A 24,456-nucleotide genomic window follows, 5' to 3' on the forward strand; every position below is an offset into this window, starting at 1 on the left:
TTATTAATATCATATACATAAGAGGTTTCTTCTACTAGTTTATCACTTTTCATCTTTATTCCACGTTCAGCTCCACTAGATATCTTTCAATGAACACAAACTTCGTTTTAATATCAGTGTTATTCAGCTTGCACATAGCGCTTCAGTCTTTTTCTCTGCTGTATTATTACGTCTTTTTTTTTAATTCAGAGACCACAATGAAAGTCTATTCAATTTGCTTCTCATTATTTTAAATATTGGCTTTCAGAATTCTGCCTTAGATTCCTGTCTGGGTCTGGCTAAGTTCTAAGGAGTTCTATCCAAGTTTGCATCATGTTCTTCCCTCCCAGCAGACGGTTCCGGCAAAGTGTATAGAACAGCTTAATACCCAGTGGTGGTTCTGTCATAAATCAGTTTTCTGAACACATTTGGATCTGGTTTTGAACTTGGAGTCCATTCTATCATTGTGGTATATACCCTGTACCACCCCACTTTTGTCAGTGAGGCATTAACTAAGCCTTGCTTATAGCCTGGCCCCATTACCCCCACCAACACCACCATCTAATTCATCTTTTTACAGGGGTATCTTGACTTTTCATTCTTCTTTGATCTTTCATTCAAATTTCAAAGTCAGTTTGTTGAATTCTACAGAAATCCCAATAGGGATTATTTTAGCCTCTGTTGTTCCAAACCTACAGATCATTTGAGGGAGAGGTAAATACTTCCATAACCATAATGTATCTTTTTCTATATGTATAATTTTTATAAGTCTTCCAAGGAAACTACTTATCTTTTGTTAAGATTATTTCTGGCACACACACACACACACACTCTCATTGCTATTATATGGGACACCATCATTTTCATTTAGTTTCATAACTCTTTTAATGTTCTACACAAAAATAAAATTTGCCTATTTAAAATGTTGATCTTATGCTTAGACAGGCTGGAGTTTCTCACCCTTCCTTGCGATTGGTTGTAGCCATATGTTTGAGCTCTGGCAAATGAATCTAGACAAGAGTGAATATAAGCCACCTTCAACCTATCTCATATAAACTCCATGAGATCTCTCATGGTTTCTCCCCTTGTCTGCTGGCCAGCGTTTGATGCTCAGTATGGTCTTGGAAATTGTGTGTTGAGACCATCTGTTGTCCTGGGCCTCTGTGTAACCATATTGTGCAGAGGTTGCACATGCCAGCCTCCCAATTAGGAGCACCTGTGTTAGACTATTTATTTAAATGGAAAGTAAACTTAAATTGTCTGGAGCCATTGATATTTTAAAGGTTATAACAATTACATAGTTCAAGTCATCTACACTTTCACTAATGTGTGTTTAACATTTACAAAGAAAAATGTGCTCAAAACTCATGATGACTGCACATTTTTTTTCATTTTTTCATTACAATGCATAAATTTTGTTTCATGGATTTCAAAGTTATGGTGTTAGGAGAATTGAAATAGAGTGTTATGTCTATCTAATGGTCTGAAACCTTATCAGTAAAGATTCTCTTTGTCTCTAGAAATGCTTTACAGCTCTAAAAAAATAAAAATACAAAATACTTAGTCAATGTTTTAGGTTTGCTTTCTGTTGTTGTGATAAAGACACCATGACTCAGAAGTACTTGGGGAGGAAAGAGATTATTGGACTTCTGCATCAGAGCAGAGTTCATCATTGGGAGAAGCCAAGGCAGAAACTGAAGCAGCAGAGTCCGTAGAGGAACACTCCTTCCTGGCTCATTCTCCACAGCTTGACCAGTCTGTTATTTATACAGCTCAGACTATCTGCCCAGGGGTGGTCTTCCCCTATCAATCATTAATCAAGAAATAGACCCGCAGGCTAATGGTATGGGGCGTTTCCTTAATCCAGCATCGCAGTTGACTTACCAATTCCTTCTCTCCTTTTATTTTTTATGTTTTGATTAAGTGAGGGCATTAATATCATTTTCCCACATTTTTCCTTCTATAACTTTGGGAAATGTTTCACCCTATTTCTTTTTTGTTCACTAATTACTCTAAAGATTTTAATATTCTTGATTAGATCGGCAAAGCCCAAATATAATCAATATTAAATAAGATTAGAGCCTTAGAACAATTTACACTCTAACTACCACCTTCTCAGTTGTTGCCTAAGATTTTAGTCATATTTTCTAGCCCTATAAATTCTTTGTCCCAATAAATATAATTATTTTATGCATTCTTTATGAGGATTTATCATCTCCATTGTTCAGCCCTGGTGTAACTCTTTAATAAATGGGTTTTTTTTTCCTTTTTAACCAAAGAAGAACAAAAGAGAACTAAAGAGAGAGAGAAAGAGTTCACAGTCCTGCTGGCTGTTGAGGTGGACAGTGGCAGAGCTGAAACAAGCCTAGATTGGGAAACTCGAGGAGATGGATAAGACCTGTGTAACAGAGATGAACAGATAAAAACATGTCATATATACACAATGGTATTTTATTCAGCCATAAAGAAAAAGAAAATTATGTCCTTTGCTACCAAATAGATGCAACTTGAGATCATCTAAGTGAAGCAAGCCAAATTCATAAAGATAAACATTGCATGTTTTCCCATACCTTTGGATTTGATATTATATATAAATCCAAAAGATAGAGATAGATAAATGATATATAGGGAGAGAGAGAAAGAGAGAGAGAGAGAGAGAGAGAGAGAGAGAGATTTCCTCTAGAACATGAGCAATGGAGATAACACACACACACACGTGTGTGTGTGTGTGTGTGTGTGTGTGTGTGTGTGTGTGTGTGTGTGTGTGTTATGACATGAAAGCAGAAGGGATATTGGATAATGGAAGGAGATTATAAGGAAGCAAGGGATTGGAGCATATACTCCAATTACATGATATACTTGAAAGAAAATGTCTTTATGACACTCAGCACTGTGTACAATGAATATCCACAACTAACTAAATAATCAAATAGTAATAATATAGTCATTTTTGACAATGAGGATGAACCTGAAGGGTATTGTGTTAAGTGAAATAAGTCAGTCAGGGAAAGACATATATTGCTTGATCCCATTCATATGTGCAATCTAAAATACATAACCATCTGTGAAAACTGGTAGTAGCATAGTAGTTATCATTGATGAGATGTTGGTCAGACACACATACACACACATACACACACATACACACACACACACACACACACACACACACACACACAAGCTATTCACCTTAAGTACATGGTATTCCTCTGCCAATGATTCAAAAAAAAAAAAAAGGAAGCAAAGATTTAAAAAATAAAGTAAAAGGAAAGCACCCAGTGACAGGTAGAACCCTAGCCCACTCTAAATGCACACTCTTTATGAATGGATACATTAACAGACAACCACTGTGACTTTTCTCAGATAGCAGGACTACTAGTTACCTGGCCTTTCTCTCAAGCTCACATCAGTCCCATGTTACTGACTCAGAGGCTCTTGTTCACACCGAGTGCACCTCTTTTTTTTTTTTCTTCAAGTTGAGCCTTTGACACAGATGAAAGGCAATCACACTGGTAACTTCCATTCTGACGCCACTCTAACCCTCTTGGCTCCCACTGTTTCTATGAACTTGTGAAATCATGGTGTTAAACAAAATTGTGTTCTCTGCGATTTAAGGGTTTTTTCCAAATGAGCTCATTTAACTAGCTGACTTTCTGAATATGGACTAATGCTAGCCATCTCTCTTTCCAAATGGAGAACATCTTTGCTCTTTGACGCTGTGGTTTCATGTTATTTCTAGATCACCTTGTATGTGCTACAACTTTTACCATGTCTAAGTTCATTTAATTCTAAGCATTTAAGTATTCAAAACATTCCAGAGCAAACTGTAAATGTCAGAAACAGATGGGATAAGGAATGTGTGGTTCAGTAATAGAGCTTGTACCTTGTACACATAAGGCCCTAGGAACAACATCCGGTACCACAAAGTAAATAAATTAAGTAAGTACCTAAAAACAGGCCTTTGCCCATAACAAACTGTGCAATGTAGCTGTGTGTCCAAACATATTTTTAATTATTCTTACACTATGTGTATGAATATTTTGTCTGCACACATGTATGTGCATTGCATGTAAGCCTAGAGCCCAAAGAGGCTAGTAACCATCACTGGATCTCATGGAACGAGAGTTACAGACAGTTGTGAGCTGCTGTGTGGGTCCTGGAAATGTAACCCAGGTGTTCTGCCAGCTCTGAAGCACTATGTCATCTCTCCGGCACCTAAATGTGTTTATTTTTCCTAATTTACAAGATAAAGTACAAAACTCTTAAACAGCGTGCTTCAAAACTAGAATTTTATAATAGCTTACCTTTTTATGATTCCCACTATAGTCATTCTGTAAAATCTAATGTTAACATAATCTAAGTATTTGGACATTTCTATTCAAGTAGTCTGAGAGTTTCAAGATTTATTAGGAACAAACTGTATGGATTGTGATATTTATATTTTTTGTAAATTGATGAATGTATAATTAATTTTTCTAAGCAATTATTAACCTAGCTAGTAGAACAAATTATAAAGAGTAACTTAACTCTATTTTGGTCAAATGATGTCACACACAGACTCATCTCTCTTGCTTCCCCATGACCTCTAATAAATTATAAATGGTATTTTGGGCATTCCAAACTTTTTTTATCTGAGGGAGGTAACAATTGCCCACTCTGTCAGTGAGGTAGTCTTGCTTATGCTATGGTAACCAGTAATCCCAAAGTCACATGGATGAAAGGAAAGAGGCTGACTTTTCAACATACCTTGTTAACCATCCCTGAAAGCTGCAGGCTGATAGAATTCCCACCAGGACAAGCAGTCAAGGAACATGGAAATTGGCCCTTGGAAATTTTCACTCTAGTTCAAAAAGCTTTTTGTCTATAAAACCGCTCTGTTTGTATTCTTTCTTCTGGCCAAGCCAAATTACATAGCCATGCCTAAGTTAAGGTCCTAGGATTGTTCCTAGAAGGTGAATAGAATAATTGATGAACATCATTAAGGACTAGAATGCAAATTAGCTTTCATACATACTATCTCAGATACTCCATATTTTTCTTGCAAATATTGGCACCCCTCAGTATCCTTGTTTTAGATCCATCTCTCTACTACATGAAAGACTTATTTTCTTAACTACTAACCTCTACATCAGTAGTTCTCACTCTTCCTGTCTGTGATCCTTTAATACCATTTCATATGATGACCCACTACCATAAAATTAGTTTGTTGCCAGTTCATAGCTGTAATTTTGCTACTGTCATTAATTATAACATAAATATCTGATATGTACGATATCTGCTATGAGACCCCTGTTGTAGGTGTCATTCAATCCCCAAAGGAGTTGCGACCCATGGGCTAAGAAGTACTGCTCTGGAATGCTCTGTACCTCCTTAGATATCATCATCTATCAGCACAGTCTAATGTCTTGTGCATAGTGTTGTTTTCATTCAGATAAAATAAAATTCAAACAACATCGGCATTCAATTATAAACCTCCCCTTATGTTAAGGAAAGAATTCACTGATAGTTTAGCAGACACGTATACTTTAATATCTAACCAGTTAAAAATCCAGAAGACTTATGGAACACGGGCATCCATCCATGTTGAAAATCAGAATTCAAATTGAGCCAAAATGGACTTCTTGATATCACAGAGTGGATCATCAACATAGCCTCCCAAGCACAATGTGTTAAAATTACTTTTACAGGAGAGGATATGCCTAGCTCTGCAGAGACTTGATGTGCCAGGGTGGGGGGATACCCAGATGTGACTCCACCCTTGCAGAGGAGAGGGGAGGGGTAGTGGGGGAGGGGCTGTGTGAGGGGGAGACTGGAGGACAGTGAATACATAAACTAGTAGAAAAATATTTTCATATTTTTTTCTAAAGAGAAGGTCCAAGTATTATCCTAGGAAGGTAAATTCTATTTCACTTCTGAAAGACTCGTTTTTTTAATCGGTATAAGAATAATGCACTTAGAGATGAAAATAGCACAAATATACAGATTCAGCTATTGGAATCCAGTGTTATACAGAGACAGAGATTGCCCCTCAGCCTCTTTGCAAATATTGAGAAGCATAATCAAAGATGTTGTGTAGACTAGTCACAGAGGGTGAGCTCAGCCATGCACTCTGCCTTCTTCATTTTCATTTCTTATCGATTCCATTTGTTTTCCTATTACTGTTTGTGTGGCTCCATCCAGCTGTAAACCAGCATAAGCTGTGAAAAACCCAAGCTATGAATGAAAGTCTACGGTTCAGTAGACAGTGAATCCTCCCCGCACAATATAAATAGAGACAACACATCACAGAGAAAATAATGTTTCTAATGGTTTGGGGGGTTTTTTTGTTTTGAAAATGCCGATTTTATTTGGAAATTTAAATGGCTTTCCTGGAACACCTGAGAACTAAACATTTAAAATAAGATAAAAAGAAGATGCACGTGCAGACCGGGAAGAGGCAGAAGCTGAAGAAGAGATGGGTATGTCTGCCAGAAAGCTTGGGGACAAGCAAACACACACACACACACACACACACACACACACACACACACACACACTGACACACGCGCGCGCGCACATACTCAAAGTTGGATTTGATTTCATTCAAATGGCAAAGGACACCACTAGAAGTTATCAAGCGGACATATGGCATAATCAGCTACACTGTGAGCTATATAAGAACAATATCGCCGGACGTGGTGGCACACGCCTTTAATCCCAGCACTTGGGAGGCAGAGGCAGGCAGATTTCTGAGTTCGAGGCCAGCCTGGTCTACAAAGTGAGTTCCAGGACAGCCAGGGATACACAGAGAAACTCTGCCTCGGGGGGAAAAAAAAAGAACAATATCAATTTAATATAGTTGTGTCTAAACTATATCAACCTTAAATATAAATTGACTTTCTGGGCTCATGTGAAATCATCCGTCGCTGGCCTTGTCGGGCATCAAAGGAAGGAGAGGCCCTTGGTCCTATGAAGGCTGATGCCCCAGTGTAGGGGATGCCAGGGCCAGGAAGGCGGGAGTGGGCAGGTGGGAGAGCACACCCTTATAGAAGTAGGGGGAGGGAGGATGGGATAGGGGGTTTCCGGAGGGGGCGGAAACTGGGAAATGGGATAACTTTTGAAATGTACATAACAAAAATATCCAAAAGAAAAAGGAAAAAAGGAAAAGAAACCATCCCTTAGGCAACACTGTCCCCAGGCGCTGGGGTCTGAGAACAGGCCATCTCGTTGGGAGCTGGAGCTGATTCCACAGCTGCACAACCCGCCTGATGACTGTCCTTGCTCCCTTCCTAGTATCTGAGTTGAGCTGATTTTACCGTCACAGCTTTCCCCCGGGGTTAATTTGGCCAGCGTTCCTTCCACGACACCGGTCCCTTTGCTGAACATGATATCATGAGCCATGTTTTTATTTACTGGACACTCACTTAAAAGTTTTGGAGGAAACTTTTAAGGTTGGAGGTGCTGAACAGTGAGAACCGTATGAGTCCTCTCAGTGAGCATATTCTTAAAGTACTCAGGAATTTAAAAAAAAAAAAAAAAAAGCAAAGATTAAATGCACAAGCACTTGACAGAGTAACTACTCAGAGAAAACAGTCTGTCAACAAATGGTATGATAACCAGTAATATCCCAATGTTAACTATTGTAACAATTATTAACTACAAGAAAAATCACTTAATGAATCAAATCTGTCACTCTGTCTAGCATAAAATGGATATCCACTTTGGTCTTAGCAGTACACAGAAATATCTCTAATTTAAGCATAATGATTGCCTCTTTTTTTTTCTTTTTTTAGATTATGTAGACTACTTAGCACCAATTTTGTCAGTTCAAAAGGACAGATGATAAAAGTCCCTTCACCAAGCTTTTGACAGAAGAACTATTGACAATTTGGGCTGTTTTGTTGCTGTGAGGCTGTCATGTGTATTCCAAGTCTACCCATTAGACACCATTAGAAACCCTAATCGTTACAACAATCAGGTTTCTTAAGGGACTAGAGCTTAGCCTCTCAGCTGTTTGCCACAAAAGCATGACAACATGAATTCACATCCCCAGGACCCACATAAAAGCCAAGTGCAATGGTGTCATCTCTATAACCCCAGCTCTGGAGTGAAGGTGGGGCACAGAGACATAAAGAACTTGCTGGCCAGCAAGTCTAAATAATGATGAACTCCAGGCCTGGTGAGAAACTCTGGCTCAAAAATAATAAGACAGGGAATAATAGAGGGAGATATCTAATTTGACCTCTGGCCTCTTTTCATGCACATATATATCCTTTCCCAACCACCCCCTGATGAATAAGTATACTTGAACACATTGCATGTATGTACATACAACACACACACACACACACACTCATGGCTCCAAGTATTGCCAAATGTCCTATGGTTTCTGAGAACTACTGACCTCAAACAGAGGTCTAGAGGGCTAAGTACCTCTTGAAGGTCACACAGTAAATAGCAAGGGGCAGAATGAAAGCAAATCTATGACTGCACAGCCTGCTTACTTAACTGCAGCACTATATGGCTGAAATGTGGTGAGCTTTAAAGTAGAAAGTTATCATTTAAGTCTTGACTGCCTAATTCAGAGTACTCATGTGTTTTCTTTTATGCAACAGTATATCTCACATTAAAGATAATTATTCATTTATTAAGAAGAAAAATATAAATCTCTGGTTTTGATATTTGTTTCTCAGATATAAGTAAATTTCCCTATGTAAACTACCCTAATTAAACTTCCCTTCAATGGGAAAAAAGAGGTATTTATTTACATACTTCAGTACTTGTATAGCTGATATATCATATACTTTTACTTTTGTTCAAGCTCCATGGGCCACGTTCTCCAATGATAGCAAGTTGTAAATTCCCGAGATATTCCATACTGGCCATCAAATACATGTCACACAGGTGTTCACAGGTCCAGCTTTGTCTTGATAATAACCACAATCATAAGCTTTAATTTTAATTTACAAAACCAGGAAATAGGATAACACTTGAAATGTAAATAAAGAAAATATCCAATAAAAACAATGTTATCAAAAACTTTGTTATTGACAGCATCTTCAACAAAAGCTCTGGTCAAACTGGATGTCTACTTGCAAAAAAAGTGCAAATAGAGTCATTCTGGTCACACTGCATAAAACTCAACTCCAAATCAAAGCAAAGATCTCAACATAAGGCCAGATCTATTGAACCTGATAGAAGAGAAAGTGGGGGATAACCTTGAACTCATTGCACAGAAAAAGAATTTCTGAATAGAATATCAAAAGCACAAGCACTAAGATCAATGATTAATAAATGGGACCTCAAGATGCTGAAATGCTTCTGTACAGCCACAGATACCATCATGTGGACAAAAAAGTAACCTACAGGATGAGAAAAGATTTTAACAACATCCAATAGAGGGATAATATCCCAAATATATAAAGAACTCAAAAAAACTGGATATAGTAATACATAACTAGATATAGTAACATATAACATTATATAATAAATAGACCAATTAAAAAATAGGATAGAGATCAAGCAAAGAATTCTCAAAAGAGGACACTCAAATTGCTAAAAAGCACTGTGAAGAAACTGTTCAACAGCCACAGTCATCGGGGAAACACAAATCAAAACTTTGAGATTTCATCTCTTTTTTTGAGACAGGGTTTCTCTGTGTAGCCCTGGCTGTCCTGGAACTCACTCTGTAGACCAGGCTGGCCTTGAACTCAGAAATCCACCTGCCTCTGCCTCCCAGGTACTGGGATTAAAGGCATGCACTACCACTGCCCAGCATCTCACACACAGAATGGCCAAGATCGATGAAATAAATGACATCTCATGATGTGATGTAAGAGGAACTCTCATCTATTGCTGGTGGTAGTGCAAACTTGTATGGCTACTAAGGGAATCAATATGGCAGGTCCTCAGAAATTTTACAACACAATATTACTCAGCCACTTTTTTAAAAAGTGAAATCATGAAATTTGCATGCAAGTGGATGGAACGAGAAGAATTATCTTTTTTTTTTCTCCCGGCCCCACTTGCTCCTGCCCTGCTCGCTCTGGTCATATTTTATTTCATATATGTAGGTACACTGTCATTGTCTTCAGACACAGCAGAAGACAGCATCAGATGCCCAGTACAGATGGTTGTGAGCCACCATGTGATTTCTGGGAATTGAACTCAGGACCTCTGGAAGAGCAGTCAGTGCTCTTAACTGCTGAGCCATCTCTCCAACCCTAGAAGAATTATCTTGAGTGAGGTAACAGGCCCAGAAAGACAAATATGGTATACACTTACTTAGATGTGGAGTTAGCTGTTATATTATTGATAAACAAACTACAAATAACCATAGAGGTGAGGTACAAAGCAAGGGACTAGGGGAAGGGTTGGGTCTCCTTAGGAAGTGAAAGTAGAATAGGTAGTTATATATAAATGGATGAGAGGGAGAATCAAACAGGAATGGAGAGGAAAAGAGGGGAATAGGGGGTGTATTGGCAGGGACAGTTAAAATTAATGGCCATTTGAAGGGTACTATGAAAACCTAATAGACTAGGAGCTTCATCTATATATAAAGTTGATCTAAATGAAATTGTCAAATAACAGGGGAGACAGAACCCCAACTGGCCATCTCTTATCACCAAATGAAGCTTCCAGTACCAGGAATGGGTTTAATATACCTAATGGTGTTCTTGGGCAAAGGGGACCCATCAGAACCCCCAAACAACAGAGGCTGTTGCCAAGGCTATCTGGTGGCTCTCCACAAAGTGATAGTAAGTCCCTATTGCTGAAGACAACAACCTCCTCAACTCATTGAATATGGAGAAGTTGAGCTCATTCAAACCACTACAGCAGATGTTAGCCACAAATGTTTAGCATTTAACATTGAAGGCTGGTAAAGACCAGAAAGCTTTCTAGGGGCCATTGGAGTGAGGGAGGGAGGGAAGAAGCCTTAAGGGAGAGGGGAGAGAAAGCACATGCTGGGAGGTGAAGAAAGGTTTAAGCAGAGAGGGTGTAGGAGAATAGGGAAGAGGAGCGGGGCAGGGGATGGGGGTAACCAAAACTAATGATCTATGGAAAAGTCATATGGAAACCCACTGATTACTTAAAAATATAAGACAGAGGAAGAGTGTGTAAATGCAGGTGCCCCCACATGGATGAATAATGCTCATCCCAGAAGCCATGGGTTATTAAACAAAAATGCCAATGCCAGATATGGGATACCTCCCTACAAGTCATTATCTAAGGAAGTCCCCAAAGCCCTACCCACCCAGACTATACAAGATATTGGCCACCCGCCAAAGCTTGATGGTAAGAGTCGACTGCTTAAGAGACTGCACACTTGTAAAAAGACATAAAGAAATCAAACAGGAACTGAGCTGGAAGCTGGAAGCCTATTAGTTAGGCTTTCTAGTCCTATAAGGTGCTATTCAGGATGCTAATGGATCATAAAGACCAGCAGTGTCATGCATCTCTGAGTCCTGCAAGTTGCCAGTGACCTCCCAGACTACGTGTTCTCTCTGGAACATCAGTGGTATGACTGTTGTGGGGACAACCAGCGACTTTTATTTTTTTATTGAACTTGAAACATGCTCCACAAAAGGAAATGCATGCCTATTTCTGTAAACCTAACCAAGAACCCATGGTTGTGGAGGTCCTGGTCCCTGAGGGAAGCCACTACTAATATTTTGCCAAATAGTCATACTGTTAAACTGCCTTCTAACGACTCATGCTCATAACCATAAATTATTGGTATGTCCAGCCTTCATCAAAGAAGCTTCAGGAAGCAGCAGCTGATGGGAAAAATGGGAACTGGTTAATGTGTTGCCAATAACTGATGGTAGACTCATAAGTCCTGAGTGGCCCAGCCATATCATCCCCGCCATGGCCCATGGGATATTATAGAAGAGTATGAAAGGATACTATAAAGACCAGAGGATAGGGAGAGACACAGCAAAGATGTCTTCTGGATATGACCTAGCCACTACATTCCATACAGCTGTGATTATCTGTACAAGACCTGCACAAGATTGAGCCCTGCAATGTCTCCTCACAGATGCGGGAGGGGCCCACGACCTCCCCACCGTGGATCATTGGCAATTAAGGATTACTTGGGAAGAGGTGTCATTTTCTTCCATGTGTAGCCATTGATAAATTACCCTTGCTCCAATAAACAACCTGCCATCCGCACATAGATAGGAGACTCTAATTAAACTCAGCAAACCACACACAAAAAGAAAACATGAAAGTAGAAGATGTCTTGTTGAGAGGGGCTCCAATGGAAAAGGAGGAGGAGGAAGAGGAGGACCAGGAAGAGAGCAGGAAGGGGGGGATGAAAATGACTAAGATCCAGTACATAGATTCATGAAACTGTCAAACAATAAAAACTGTTTTAAAAGAAAAAATATTTTAAACTTACTTCGATTGATCTCTTAGCCTTAGGCCATTCACTGAAATTCACAAACCTCCATCTTGTATTCTGTAAAGCCAGAAAATATACAAAACTCCCCCATAACTTTGGGCTAATAGATAAGATATTAAAGACTAGTGAATGAAGGACAATACTTACACACCTGATAGGGACACATATTAGAACATAAAGCTGGCTTTTATTGATTGTTAAGGTCTGGGGTACTGAGATAGAGGTATGTTTTGTAAATATAGTATTGCAACTTCAAAAAGTATTTGGCCATTATTTTGATGATGCTGATGGGGAATTGAGACTTTAGACAGATTTTTTAAAATTACTGATGAAGTGAAGAAATATGGATTTTAATCCAGATTGTGCCATTCTAAGGCAATGCTTTAAACAATGTTCCTTGGATAATTCATTTTGCTGTCAGAGCTCTTAACTAGTCACTCTTCTAGAATATTTTTTTCCTTCTTCCTTGAGAACAAACACACTTCTCTGTGGCTCCTGATAAAATTCAATTCCTGACTCTGTGGGCAGCCATTCACTCCATTTCCGTTCCCGCTGGCATCTGTAAATTAGCCTCTGGTAATTATCTATGTAGAAAGCAGCAGGCAGTATACAGAACAATGTAACTGCTGGTCAGATTCCAGGGTGGGAACTTAGCATTCCTGAGTCATAAATCAACCAACCATGGCCCAACTTAAAGGCTGTGTTTGCTCAGGCTTGAAAAATAGGCTGAACATCCCCAGCTATCAGCAAATGCACTCCCTACACCTCAAGTAGCAAAAACTTCCTCTGTAGGAAAGAGGAGGTTGTCCACACCTTGTCCTCAGAGGCAATCGATTCTCATCCAACGAGGTGGTAAGTATAGTTTGGGGGCATCTGTCGTACCTGGAGGATGTCTTGTCTCCATTTCTAGCACATATTCACAGGCTGGAAATGTCATCCCTGGAGCAATTTTAAGTGATTCAGAAGCCAGGATTCAAATATGAGAGCAGAAGAATAGCTTCCTAAAGGGCTTCAAACCTTACACCAATCCTTCACTGCATTCTGCACTGAGAAGCAGCCCAGCCTCTTCTGTTTCTGTTGTCTTGCTGTATTGCATTCTCAAACCCAGAGAAAATGAAAGACACAAAACTAAAGTGATCCAAGAATCCTAGGCAAAGGTGCGGTGAAATGTAAACCCTAAAATGTGTATGATGTGGCCCTCCACATAAAAATCCTGACCCACAGCTTACCACACCGTAATTGGAAATCATGTTGTATTTAATTCCTGGAAGTTTCTAATAAGACTACACCTTTAAGGGAGAACACCAGAAGCACACAGACCACTGCAGCCATCCATGGCACCCACCCATAGCACCCATTTATCTCATTGAAGACAATGAGGCATAGAAATCCAGGAGCCAAAGGTTAGATGAGCCCAAAGAGAGGAAAGAAAATAGAACTCCTCTAAACAACTGCAGTCAATTCTACTGGCAGATGGAATTGGGCCTATTTCCATAGAGCACAAAGCTTTAAATACCAGCATTGAAATGGCTCAGTTCTCCCCGGGAGAGGTGTCTCATAATACCCCTGATTTATTGGGATATGGAAGGAAGAAAAAGGATCGGTGACAGTCACATTGGAAACTGTGTGACATTAGAGACACACTTCATTGATTTCACCACTGTCCCTGGGCCACTGTCTTGGTTTGAGTTTTGCTGTTGTAATAAGATATGCCAATAAAAACCAGCTTAAGGAAGAAGGGGTTTGGTTTAGCTCACAATTTCATTTTACTGTCCATCACTGTGGGGAAGTCACAGCAGCTGGAGCTTGAGACATCTGGTCACATCACATCTTTGGTAAGGAACAAAAAGAAATGATTGTATACATGCATGCTTAACACTCAGTCAGCTTTCTCTCCTCTTATACAACCCACAATGCCAAACCAGGATTGGTGACCCCCACTTTCACTTCCAGATATTCCCTCACCAATTAAGGCAATCCATTCAACCCCACAGGCCAACCTGGTCTAGATAATGGCTCATTGACACTTTCTTCCCAGGTGTCTTTTTTTTTTAATTAGGTATTTTCCTCGTTTACATTTCCAATGCTATCCCAAAAGTCCCCCATAGCCACCCCCGACCCCCTACCCACCCACTCCCCTTTTTTGGCCCTGGCGTTCCCCTGTACTGGGGCATATAAAGTTTGCGTGTCCAAAGGGCCTCTCTTTCCAGTGATGGCTGACTAGGCCATCTTTTGATACATATGCAGCTAGAGACAAGAGCTCCGGGGTACTGGTTAGTTCATAGTGTTGTTCCACATATAGGATTGCAGTTCCCTTTAGCTCCTTGGGTACTTTCTCTAGCTCCTCCATTGGGGGCCGTGTGACCCATCCAATAGCTGATTGTGAGCATCCACTTCTGTGTTTGCCAGGCCCCGGCACTCACAAGAGACAGCTATATCAGGGTCCTTACAGCAAAATCTTGCTAGTGTATGCAATGGTGTCAGCGTTTGGAAGCTGATTATGGGATGGATCCCTGGATATGGCAATCACTAGATGGTCCATCCTTTCGTCACAGCTCCAAATTTTGTCTCTGTAACTCCTTCCATGGGTGTTTTGTTCCCATTTCTAGGAAGGGGCAAAATGTCCACACATTGGTCTTCGTTCTTCTTGAGTTTCATGCGTTTAGCAAATTGTATCTTATATCTTGTGTATCCTAAGTTTCTGGGCTAATATCCACTTATCAGTGAGTACATATTGTGCGAGTTCCTTTGTGATTGGGTTACCTCACTCAGGATGATGCCCTCCAGGTCCATCCATTTGCCTAGGAATTTCATAAATTCATTCTTTTTAATAGCTGAGTAGTACTCCATTGTGTAAATGTACCACATTTTTTGTATCCATTCCTCTGTTGAGGGGCATCTGGGTTCTTTCCAGCTTCTGGCTATTATAAATAAGGCTGCTATGAACATAGTGGAGCATGTGTCCTTCTTACCAGTTGGGACATCTTCTGGATATATGCCCAGGAGAGGTATTGTGGGATCCTCTGGTAGTACTATGTCCAATTTTCTGAGGAACCGCCAGACTGATTTCCAGAGTGGTTGTACAAGCTTGCAATCCCACCAAAAATGGAGGAGTGTTCCTCTTTCTCCACATCTTCACCAGCATCTGCTGTCACCTGAATTTTTGATCTTAGCCATTCTGACTGGTGTGAGGTGGAATCTCAGGGTTGTTTTGATTTGCATTTCCCTGATGATTAAGGATGTTGAACATTTTTCAGGTGCTTCTCTGCCATTTGGTATTCCTCAGGTAAGAATTCTTTGTTCAGCTCTGAGCCCCATTTTTTAATGGGGTTATTCGATTTTCTGGAGCCCACCTTCTTGAGTTCTTTTTATATATTGGATATTAGTCCCCTATCTGATTTGGGATAGATTGGGAAAGGATCTTTACCTTTCCCAGGTGTCTTAGTTAGGGTTTTATTGCTGTGAAGATTCACCATGACCATGGCAACTCTTATAAAGGAAACCATTTAACTGTAGCTGGCTTACAGTTTTAGAGGTTTAGTCCATTGTCATCATGGCAGAAAGCATGGCGGCATGTAGGCAGACATGGTGCTGGAGAAGGAGCTGAGAGTTATCTTGATCTGAAGGTAGCAGAAGGAGATGGTGAGACTATGAGCCATACTGGGCATAGCTAGAGCATTTGAGCTCTCAAAGCCTTCATCCACAGTGACACACATCCTCCAACAAGGCCACACCTCCTAATAGTGCCACTCCCTAAGGGCCTAGTATTTCAAACACTTGAGTATATGAGGACCATTCTTATTCAAACCACCATAGCAGGTGATTTGAGGGTTGTGTCAAGTTGACAGTTAAACTAGCAGTCATTGGCTGGTGAGATGGCTCAGTGGGTAAGAGCACTGACTGCTCTTCCAGAGGTCCTGAGTTCAAATCCCAGCAACCACATGGTGGCTCACAACCATCTGTAACAAGATCTGACTCCCTCTTCTGGAGTGTCTGAAGACAGCTACAGTGTACTTACATATAATAAATAAATAAATCTTTAAAAAAAAAAACTAACAGTCATATCTGCTCATGATTGTCTCTTTAAAGAGTGTGGATAATAGGAGACCGTATACAACAAACCTCCTCTGAGGCCTAAAATCAGACCCTAAAAGTGGTAAACAGAAATTACACAGACTTAAATGAAACAGAATTTAAGTGGATCATCTTCTGGGAGCAGGGATAGTTACAATTTTCTACTGAAGAACCTTCAGGTATATTTCAAATTATGTAAGTCTCTTATATTCCCAAACAATCTTGGAATTATTATTACAGTGACATATAATTAAGGAAAAACAGAATTAACATTTTTGTCTCAAAATAATACTCTCTGAATTTTTTCTGAATATAAATATCTACCTAACCATGAGATGGCATTCCACACACTGTGAAGTGCGTGAGCTGAAACCAGTCATTCCAGCAATACACACAGCCAACAACCCACATTTTCCTGTCCTTTACACACATGACACCTGTCCTTTACACACTTATGTCACATGTCCTCTACACACTTATGTCACCTGTCCTTTACACATCTATGTTCACCTGTCCTTTACACAAATGTGTTTTCCTAACCTTTTATGTGTTTACCTATCCATTTATATGGCTCTATGGAAAAACATGTTTTGCCACATGCAGTTTGTCCTTGTGATTGTATGCAGCTTGAACTCATGGGAACTTTATGCAGCTGACCTTTCTCAATCCTCAGTATAAATTGTCTGATGCTCTGAAAACAGTTGGCAATTGCATGAGACTTTAGTCCACCTCGTTTATGGGCTCCATCCTCCCAGGTCCCACCACCTCTAGAGTAGTAAGGTTATGTGCAGTAGAGCGTATCATGACTGCAAGGGCATCAGTGTTCCACTTTCTAGTTGTGCTCAGTGTGCATGTCACGGGATGACTGAGCAGAAAGTCTAGACATCCCGCTGTGCAGCTGCCCCTCCTAGATTTCAGGGTGCTCTGTCTATATGTCCAAGGTATCAAAGGTCTGTGGTGACTCTCGGAAGAAATCCAAATATATGTATGTGTTAGTTCTTAGGGGGATTTAACCATAAACTAAGGGCAGAGTGAAGGCAGGGGCCATTTTTGAATACTATCTATCATGTTGCCATACAATCAATTTGAAGGACTTAGGAAAATTTGACAGACAATAAAAGAAATCACATCAAAGGAGATGCTGGGAAAAAGTAAAGCAAAGCTCTCCCAAAAAAATTTTCCTTCTGAACGGGCAAAGGAAGAGCAGGTATTTGAAAGTCACCTATGACAAGATTCAGAAGGCAACTTCAGTAAATGTTTGGATTCTAAATTTAAAGTTTTTTATTTCTATGGTGAGGCCAGAAACATGGCAGAACTTTCTGAAAGGACAGATCAAAAAAGGGACATTTTAAAGTGTAGTGAAAAACAGCAAAAAAAAAAAAGTATGAAGTTTTGGAATGACATTGGAAAAAGAGACTCAAGTATAAGAGATGAGTGTGCAGAGCTGGAGTAGCCCACTCAGAATCCAGACCTGTTATCTACACACTCATTTCCCATGATTGTTGTTATTTTCCTGTCTTTAGAGGAGCATCTGTGTGCATTGGGGTATATACCAATTACTGTCATCGGACACATACATATTCAGTTTAAGTAAATACTTTCAAACAATTTCCAAAGTGGAGGCACCAATTGCATTCCCATTAGCATTGTACAAGAATTCTGGTACCCCTATCCTGACAACACTTGACCTAAATGGACTTTTTCAATTTGGCAATTCTAATATGTGTGTGAGTATCATTTGACATTTCCATCTGCATTTTTTCTGATGGCTAGTGTGCATTGCAATAAATTTCACCCATATTAAAGCTCTCTTTTTTTTTTAAAATTTCCCCTCTCCCATTAAGAGAATCTTTCACATTTTTCTAGAAACGTTGTTTTCCCTTGAATGTCATACTCTGGGATTTATCTGGAGCCTATTTTTATATCTCATATTAAATAATAATCAAAATCTATTTTTCTACATTTCTAACTGGACCAACACTATTTATTGACTAAAACGAACTTTTGAATAGCAAAATGGCCACCAATCAAGAAGCCACATATATGTGAGTTATAATGGACATTTCATGATATTGCATCTTCTACACTGGTTCCCACATAAGGCTACATGGACCTAGAACACACTTACCCAATCCTCTTATCCAACCAAAGTGAAAGTTTAGGGAAATGAGGTGCCAGGTGAAGTCATGATCTAATAATGTGCTCAGTCTACTAGGATGCTGAACGTGTCATAGAGACGCCTTATTGATTTCTGTGTGTATGACTGGAATACACAGGGATCTATCACATCTCTCCTGGTTTGGATCTGGAAACCCAACTAGAATAGTGACAGAAGGATGAAAGGACAGACCCACAGACATTCACACAGAAAACCTGGGGTCAAGTGGGTCATGCACACTTTAATGGAACAGAATCAGCTACTTGGTAACCCAGAACCTCACCACATTTATGTACAGCATAGAATAGAGGAATCTCAGTAGACTATCTATATTTGAGCTGTCTCACGCTGTAAACATCAGGAAGAAGGAGCTGAGGCTTCTAGATGTTGCACACAGTGCCAACAATTAATGCTCTGACAAGAGGAAAGTTTTACCATCCTATAAACCTCACCTCAGGAGAAGACTTTGCCAAATTCCTGTGAGCCACGCCATGTCAACAGTACACACTCACTTGGGGCTTCATCTGCTCTCTACACATTCGCTTGAGGGTTCTTCAGCCCCGCACAGAAATCAATGGATTCACCCACAACAGCTTCATGATCCATTTGATAAATGCTATCATGAAATTAAGGAGAGGCAGGCAGATTTCTGAGTTTGAGGCGAGCCTGGTCTACAGAGTGAGTTCCAGGACAGCCAGAACCACACAGAGAAACCCTGTCTTGAAAAACCAAAAAAATAAAAAAATAAAAAATAAATGAAATTAAGGGCTACCCAGAAGCTCATGGTCTCCCTCTTATCAAAACATCAAACTAAACCTTTCTTAGTTAGGATTTCTACTGCTGTCATGAAAGAGTATGACCAAAAAGCAAGTTGGAAAGAAAGGCTTACCTTTACGAATAGTAGTCCATCGTTGAAAGAAGCCAGGACAGGAATTCAAACAGGGAAGGAACCTGGAGACAGGACTCCTGCAGAGACCATGGAGGGGTGCTCCTCGCGGTTTGCTCAGCCTGCTTTCTTAGAGAACCCAGGAACGCCAGCCCAGAGAAGGCACCACTCTCAATAGGCTGGACCACCCTCCATTAATCACTAATTGAGAAAATGCCTTACAGCCCAATCTTATGGAGGTGTTCTTTTCTCAGTTGACGTTCCTGCCTCTCAGATGACTTTTAGCTTGTGTCAAGTTGACATAAATCTAGTCAGCACAAGTAGTTTTACATCTTTACATCAAAGTATGTGCTTAATGCTACCGTTAACAACTTGAAAGACAAAAGACTGGGGATTCCAGCCATATAGCCATTTGAATCGCCTCTTGATATATGCCAGAGGACAACTGGAGCTTTTTGATAGCATTAAATCACTGACAACTCAATCAGGTGATGACTTTAATTGGACAGGCTATTTCAGATGTGGCTCTCTGTTTAAATCAAATCACAGTTTAAAAAGCAACAAAGTTCTTATCACTAGCGGTAGACACTGTCCTGGGAATTAGTTTTTTGTTTTTGTTTTTTTTTTTAAATCTATCCCCAAGACCAAAGACACTTTGCATTTGGCAAGATCAGAAGTACAAACAACTTTTCAGATTTTTGACATGACATCTCACGTCTCTAAACTCAATTGTTTCCGCCCACCACTTGATACCTTGGTGGGTAGCAACAGTGACATCATGCTAACCTGGCCTCCCAGGCAAGAATTCCACAGCAGGTCCCCAGACGTAAGCCAGGAAAACATAAATACAGAGGCTCACTCAGTAAGGTCTTGGGGGTCCATTTGCCATGTCTACTATCCCTTCAGTGTGACAAGCTAATGCAAATCATGTCACCAATGCAGCTTTGGTGAATTTTGGTGGTCTCCTTTTATGGTGCTGTGTTTGGGTGAGCTATGCTGGTTTTATGGTCGGTTTTAACGTCAACTTGCCACAAATTATACTCACCTGAGCAGGGAGTCTCACCTGAAGAAGTGTCCCAGCTGCCTTGACTGATGTGGGAAGACCCACTCTGACTACAGGTGGCACTTTCTGGTCGTGGCACAAATACAAAAGGGCTTGGCAGAAGGAAGATCACTCGCCTTTTGCTTACTTGGCTTTCCATCTTGCTGCTGAGTTGAGCTTTCCTGTTGTTGTTGTTGTTGTTGTTGTTGTTGTTGTTGTTGATGATGATGATGATGATGATGATGATGATGATGATGATGATGATGATGATATGATCTCTTCACTGACAGCAGAACCAGAATCTCCAGGCTTTCATTGTGAACTGGGGAACCAGTGGCTCTCTCCAAGAAACCTCCAGGCTTCCAACACCAAACTGAGACTACTGAGGCACTCCAACTTGTAGACTGAGTCACTACAGGTTGTCATATCCCAGCAAGAGGCAGCTATTGTGGGACTACTGTGACTTGGGGCACCAGCCACAAGAACCAAGTAAACTCCCAGGTTCTCATCTTCTCAGGTGTGATTCAGCTGTTATTATTGTAACGCTAAGTTAATAAATGTGTGTATGTGTGTGTGTGTGAGAGAGAGGGGGGGGAGAGAGAGAGGGAGAGAGGGAGACAGAGGGAAAGAGAGGGAGAGAGAGAGAGAGAGAGAGAGAGCATGGGCACTGTGTGCTGTACATTCATCTCCTTGATTCGGTTAACTCTAGAAAACTCTGACTAAACAGTTGGCCCAGTCCAAATGGACACAAATGGACGCAAATGGCTCTCAAACACAAGCAAGCTCAGAGTAAACACAGGATCTCTAGCTCTCCCCTGGCAAGCAAGGCACTCCGATGACTGAGCTTCGGGACCAATTTGGGTTTTGTTTTTTTTTTTAGTCTTTTTATTTCATACAAAGCTTAGATCATTTCCACCATTTCTTCTCCCTCTCCAACTGTGCCCAATCTTCCCCCACCCCATCTTGAATTCATGACCTCTTCTTTATTATTGTTACGCTTGTATGTTTTCAATCCACTGAGTCCAACTAATGTTGTCTATATGTACACATATAGAAGGCTAACAACTTATAATTATATAAACTATCAGGAGACTTGCCCCTTGAGGAAACTGACTCTCTCTCAGGAGACAGTGATTAACTTCATTGAGGGGTGAGGCCTTGTGAAGATCCCATCTCCATTCACATTGGCAAGTTGACTGTGATTGTCATTCTGTTGGTCTTGGTAAGGCAGCCAGATTGAGAGTTCAAAGGGAGCAGCTTCTCTGTTGTGTTTAGAAGACACTATCTAGAAGTTGGTGTCCTGGTCCTCTGGTTGTTACTACCTTTCCACTACCCTCTTCCACAATGTTCTCTAAGTCTTAGGTATTGGGATAATGTTATAGATGTACCAGTTGGGGCTAGGCATCTCTTGGTCAGCTATTCTCTGCCTCCTGACAAGTTACAGGTGTCTGTAGCAGACTCCATAGGGGGGTGGGGAAAACCAAATTAATTATTAATATGGTTTAGTTAATTAATGAATGGTTAGTTAAAACCATATTTATTATTGTGTGGAAAGGTAAATATTTAGAATATAGTTGGATTGTATATTAATTTAGGAGAATGGCAGAAGCAGGTTCCTTTTTAGGATCTGTGACCCCCTCCGGCCACAGGTTCTTGGCTCAGTGTAGAGTACCAGACATGAGTTGTCTCCTATTGAGTGGGCCATAAATCCAATTAGACAACTGTTGGTTACTCCTAAGATATTAGGGCCACTGTTGGGTAACTGGAGATATTTTGCCAAGGTGGTCATCATGGTGGTTTTCAGCCTTTACAGCTGGCTTGGACAACTGATTATTTTTCTCCCTTGGTGGCTTGCATGGCATCTTCCAATACTGATGAACTCGCCCTCGGGGAGGAGGCTGCTAGAACCAGCTTGATTCCTGCAAGTCTTGTATCTAAAGCCTGTAGTGTCTTGAGCAATAAAGTCTTAGCATCTATGGCAGCCAAGAGCAATGGCAATAGCTTGTATATTGGGAGCAGTCTCTGGGGACTTCCTAGCCAACAATTCATCAGGAGGTATCAACCACTTTGAATTAAATGACAGCCATAAAACATCCCACCCAGCAACTGCACAACATATTCTTTTGAGGGGCACATAGAACATTTACCACGATGGAGCACCTAAACAAATGGAGGCATAAAAGAAGTTCCATAAATTCAAAACCCTGAAAGTCTCTCTAGCTGTGACTTTGGTGTCATGCATACAAAACAACAAGCCAAAGGAAAAAAAAATAAAAATATGGAAGTACAAAAATGCTTACCCAGAAATTTTCCTAATAGCTTGATATATAATAACCAATAACTGGAAGCAGTCCAAACATCCATGAGCAGGTGAGCCGATAAACAAATGCTGATGTGCCGACATAATGGAAACACAAAAGAATAAACTGTTAATAGGTGCAACATCCACTAAGGAACTAAAGGATACCACCACAAATGAAAGGAGACACAAGAATACATGATATAAAAATTCAATAGATCTGCAAAATAAAGCCAGTAACTGGTGAGGGGAGAGATGGCTCAGTGAGTAGTGCACTTACTGTGCAAGCTTAAGAACGTGTGTTTGATCCTTAGCATCTAGTGTGGCTGCACACGCTCTGCAGTCCCAGCACTGGAGAGATCAAAGGAAGGTAGAGGCAGGCATATCCCAGGACTCTGATGGCCAGGCTCAGCAACATAGAAAATAGTGAATTCCAACTTTAGTCTGAAAGGGAGACTCTATCTCTATAATTGGCAGTATAGGATGGAGGATGATTCTGCCATTAAGAGTACTTGCTGTTCTTCCAGAAAACCTGGGTTCAGTTCTCAGAACCTACGTGGATCAAACCTGTCTATATTCCCATCTCCAGGGAATCCAATACCCTCTACTAACCACCAGACATACCTACATACATGTAGCATGCATTCAAACAGACACACTTGCATATAAATAAATAAAAATAAATATTTTTTTTCAAAAAAATAAGGTAGAAAACAATAGAAGACCTCCATTAATGTATGTGACACACATTCACACACACCTGGGCATATGTCACATGCATACATTGATATGTCTATAAAAAGGTAAAGGGGGAGATATGTTTTATGGATGTGTAGTGAAGTGGGGTGGGGGAGGTGCCTCCGTGGGCCCATGCTGAGGCATCCCTTCCCCCTAAGGGACCAGCCACATGCTGGTATAGTATAGAATAGAATTTATTCAGGGCATGGGGAGGGGAGTTAAGAGGGTAGTAGAAGCAGAGAAAGGGAGAGGGGAAGAGAAGTAGAGGAGTAGAAGCCAATCATGAGCTTGTGGAGAGAGAGTGGGAAGGGGAAGAGGGAGAGGGAAGGAGCAGGAAGGCAAGCAGGAACAAGAGCACAATTAGTGGGATACATTATTGAAAACACTAAATTTTTATAGTGCAAGGGTTTTTTATTGTTCATGGGCACAAAAGAAATTATTAGAATTTTCCAAACAGCACAGTATTATAAATTATGTTTTCAAAGTAGAGATTTTTACCAAATGATGTGTTTCTCATAGAGGAAAAAAAAAAACAAGGAAAGAAAGAAACAACAAAAGAAAGAAAGATGAGTTCACCTACAACTATAATGTATCCATTTGTCTTCACTTAAACAGTTAGAAATGGACATAGACTAATTTCAAATGATAATGACCCTTGTGTACTACAGATGATTATCATGCAACTACTGAATATATGTAGGAGACTTGTTAACACAATTATTATGCCTAAATCAAACTGCAAAAAAAAAAAATTTAGATTGTTGATGGGCATCCAGGTTGATGGGCATCCAGGTTGATTCCCTCTCCTTGCTATTGTGAATAATGTTGCAATCAGAATCCTGTTACTATAGTAACACAATGTCAATCCAAACTTTGGCACCAAACAAACAAAAAA

The 24,456-nt window shown here is 40.3% G+C and overlaps 1 long non-coding RNA gene across 2 annotated transcripts in view; it reads right to left on the reverse strand.

Annotated features, from left to right (window-relative positions):
• The window catches only part of Gm33281, a 32,666-nt gene extending 9,276 nt beyond the window's left edge, over positions 1-23,390 (reverse strand). The window contains exons 1-3 of one of the 2 annotated variants that reach the window (XR_870307.2): positions 19,486-23,390; positions 19,049-19,212; positions 15,945-15,984 (exon numbers count right to left, since the gene is read on the reverse strand). This is a non-coding gene — a long non-coding RNA (predicted gene, 33281). Of the gene's footprint in view, positions 1-15,944; positions 15,985-19,048; positions 19,213-19,485 lie in introns of those variants that run through there. The other variant, XR_378858.3, reaches the window with a different exon arrangement.
• Positions 23,391-24,456: the final 1,066 nt, after the last annotated feature.

Source organism: Mus musculus, chromosome 8 (assembly GCF_000001635.26).
Source record: "Mus musculus strain C57BL/6J chromosome 8, GRCm38.p6 C57BL/6J".
Lineage (NCBI taxonomy): Eukaryota > Metazoa > Chordata > Mammalia > Rodentia > Muridae > Mus > Mus musculus.